We start from the raw sequence: 4,064 nt of genomic DNA, 5'->3' as shown, positions 1-4,064 counted from the left end.
GAGCTTCGCCGCAGGAACGAGGATCCCCTGCGTATTCCCATCGCAGGAGAAACCCCCGAGGCTCGTGCCTTGGAGGAGGCGCGTCTGGCCAATTTGGCCGAGCGCACTCGACTGGAGAACCTTCAGCGAGCACTCGACGAGCGCGCGCGGCAACGAGTTCCCGACACCAGTCGACGTCAACTCTTCCCGCCGACTCAGGTATATCGAACCCCAATTCAGAATTTAGCAGCTGCGACCCGTATAGCAGAGTCCATTCAGCCTTCGCAGTCGGAAGCTGGCAGAGGTTTGCTGCAGATCAGGGATCTGCTCCGGGCAGCAGGAGATCAGAATTCAGCCGTGTCTCAGTCGCGCAACAGAATTCACAGTCGATCTGTCACTGTGAATACGGTTCAGTCGGCTCACAGCCCCAGATCGCCTCCGCGGCGCGAAGGGCGTGAGAATCGGCGAGATCAATATGGCGACAGACTCGACCGAGATGATAGGCGTCGAGTGCCCTATTCCCCTCCGAGGGGTGGGTCTTACGCTCCTCGGCAGCCAGATGATAGGCGTCAGTACAGTACAGGGCGTAGGGTTCCAGTTGACCCCAGAGAGCCAGACTTCGACGCGCGATCCATTATCGTGCAAGGGTTGGTCGACCGGAACAGAGCCCATCGAGGCGCACTCGACAGAGATGTACCCACGAGCAGTCGAGTACATGTTTCTGGTCCTGAATGTTTCAGCAGAGCTATCAGAGCCGCAGTTATCCCCCCCAATTTCAGGTTGGCAACAGGAGTCAGCAAGTTCACTGGTGAGTCTAAGCCTGAAACTTGGCTTGAAGACTACCGAGTGGCAGTTCAGATCGGTGGTGGGAACGACGAGGTGGCCATGAAGCATTTGCCCCTCATGTTGGAAGGTTCTGCCAGGGCATGGTTGACTCAATTACCTCCTAGCAGCATTTACACTTGGGAAGATCTGTCCCGAGTGTTCGTCAGAACGTTTGAAGGGACTTGCAAGCGACCAGCAGGATTGACAGAGTTGCAAGTCTGCGTGCAGAAAACTAATGAGACTCTCAGAGAGTATATTCAGAGGTGGATCACTTTGCACCACACTGTGGAAAATGTCTCTGATCATCAGGCAGTATGCGCCTTCAAAGACGGCGTCAAGAACAGAGAACTGAGTTTGAAATTTGGTCGAACCGGTGACATGACCTTGAGTCGGATGATGGAGATTGCTACCAAGTACGCCAACGGCGAAGAAGAAGACCGACTCCGAAGCGGCAAGCACAAGCCGAGTCAGTCGGAAAAAGGAAACACCAGTCGGAAACAGAAGCGGAAGGCTGAACCGGCAGCTCCTGGAGAGGCTCTGGCCGTGACTCAAGGAAAGTTTAAGGGGAAACCAAAAGGATCCTGGAACCCCAAGAAGGTAAAGGATAAAGAAGGGAACGACGTGATGGATATGCCGTGTCACATTCACACAAAGAAAGATGAAGAGGGGAATATCATTTACCCAAAGCACACCACTCGCCAATGTCGACTCCTGATCCAGCAGTTTCAGGGAAAACAGTCTAAGGACAAGGAGAAGGAGTCGGACAAGGCCGAAGACAAAGAGGACAGTGAGGGAGGATATCCGCATATCAACTCCACTCTGATGATCTTTGCAGATGTGGAAAGCAGAAGTCGACTGAAAGTGATTAACCGAGAGGTGAACATGGTTGCCCCAGCAAAGGCAAATTATCTGAAGTGGTCTCAAACACCCATCACATTCGACCAATCTGATCACCCGACTCATATTGCCACCCCCGGGAGGCAAGCTTTGGTGGTCGATCCAGTTGTCGAAGGCACTCGACTGACAAAGGTGCTGATGGATGGTGGAAGTGGGCTGAACTTATTGTATGCAGACACATTGAAAGGTATGGGCATTCCGATGTCCCGACTGAGCACTAGTAACATGAGCTTCCATGGAGTTATACCAGGGAAGAAGGCCGAGTCACTCGGCCAGATAGCTTTGGACGTAGTGTTTGGTGATTCGAAGCATTTTCGCAAAGAAAAGTTGACGTTTGAGGTCGTGGATTTTCAAAGTGCATATCATGCCATTTTGGGGAGACCAGCCTATGCACGGTTCATGGCTCGACCATGTTACGTGTACCTCAAATTGAAGATGCCCGGTCCCAAAGGTGTGATCACTGTCACCGGTGATAGGAAAAAGGCAGAGGAGTGCTTTCAGAAGGGCTCCAAGATTGCCGATTCCCAAGTGACAGCGGTCGAGTTCGAAGAATACAAGCAAAACGCAGATCCGAGTGACTTGCTGCGATCCAAGAAGCCCGCCACAGAGTCTGCATTCCAGTCGTCCGGTGAGACGAAGCCTGTTCACATTCACCCGACCGACCCCGAAGCAGCTCCGACCCGCATCTCCACAACACTCGACCCAAAATAGGAAGAAGCGCTCATCCAGTTCCTCCGTGAGAACTGGGACATTTTTGCATGGAAGCCCGCTGACATGCCAGGTGTTCCCAGGGGACTGGCTGAGCATCGCCTAAGAGTCGACTCGTCTGCAAAACCAGTCAAAGAGCATCTTCGGCGGTCCGCCGTCCAGAAGAGAAAGGCCATCGGTGAAGAAGTGGCTCGACTGTTGGCGGCAGGATTTATCCGAGAGATATACCACTCCGAGTGGCTCGCTAATGTCGTCATGGTTCCTAAGAAGGACAAGTCGCTCCGAATGTGCATTGATTTCAAGCACATCAACCGGGCCTGCCCGAAAGATCACTTTCCTCTCCCTCGCATAGATCAAATTGTTGACTCGACCGCGGGATGCGAGAGGTTGTCTTTTTTAGATGCTTACTCCGGGTACCACCAGATCCGTCTGTACGGGCCCGATGAGGTAAAAACAGCTTTCATCACTCCATTCGGGTGCTTCTGCTATATCACCATGCCATTCGGCCTCAAGAATGCCGGAGCCACATTTATGCGAATGATTCAGAAGTGTCTACTCACCCAAATCAGTCGGAATGTGGAAGCTTATATGGATGATATTGTTGTCAAGTCACGAAAAGGTTCCGACCTGCTCGCTGACCTCGCCGAAACATTTGCCAACCTCAGAAGGTATGATATCAAGCTCAATCCATCAAAGTGCACATTTGGAGTTCCTGGTGGCAAGTTACTCGGTTTTCTCGTTTCCGAACGGGGAATCGACGCTAACCCAGAGAAGATTGGCACTATTCTCCGAATGAAACGCCCTGTGCGAGTGCACGATGTCCAGAAGCTTACTGGATGCTTGGCCGCATTAAGTCGATTCATCTCACGACTCGGTGAAAAGGCACTGCCTCTTTACCGACTGATGAAGAAGGCTGACAAGTTCGAGTGGACTCCAGAAGCTGATGCAGCGTTTGCCGAGCTAAAAGCTCTGCTCTCCACCCAGCCGGTGCTTGCTGCTCCAATCAGCAAAGAGCCTCTGTTGCTCTACATCGCAGCCACAGGACAAGTCGTCAGTACTGTGCTAACGGTCGAGCGGGAAGAAGAAGGAAAAGCTCTCAAAGTTCAGCGCCCAGTGTATTATTTGTCTGAAGTCTTGACTCCATCCAAGCAGAGATATCCTCATTATCAGAAGCTTGTGTATGGAATATACATGACCACAAAGAAGGTTGCTCATTATTTCTCTGACCATTCCATCACAGTCGTCAGCGACGCTCCACTATCAGAGATTTTGCACAACAGAGATGCAACTGGTCGAGTGGCCAAATGGGCGATTGAACTTCTTCCCCTTGATATCAAGTTTGAGGCAAAGAAAGCCATTAAGTCCCAGGCGATAGCAGATTTCCTCGCCGAGTGGATTGAACAACAGCAGCCGACTGAAGTTCACTCGGAGCATTGGACCATGTTTTTCGATGGCTCTAAGATGTTGAATGGTTCCGGTGCTGGGGTTGTCCTGGTTTCCCCCAGAGGAGATAAGCTCAGATATGTGCTCCAGATTCACTTTGATTCCTCCAACAATGAGGCAGAATATGAGGCCCTCCTATATGGGTTGCGCATGGCCATTTCACTCGGCGTCCGTCGCCTAATGGTCTATGGCGACTCGGATTTAGTGGTCAA

The sequence above is a fragment of the Triticum aestivum genome, chromosome 2B, assembly GCF_018294505.1.
Source record: "Triticum aestivum cultivar Chinese Spring chromosome 2B, IWGSC CS RefSeq v2.1, whole genome shotgun sequence".
Classification (NCBI taxonomy): domain Eukaryota; kingdom Viridiplantae; phylum Streptophyta; class Magnoliopsida; order Poales; family Poaceae; genus Triticum; species Triticum aestivum.
This window is presented reverse-complemented; position numbering follows the sequence as displayed.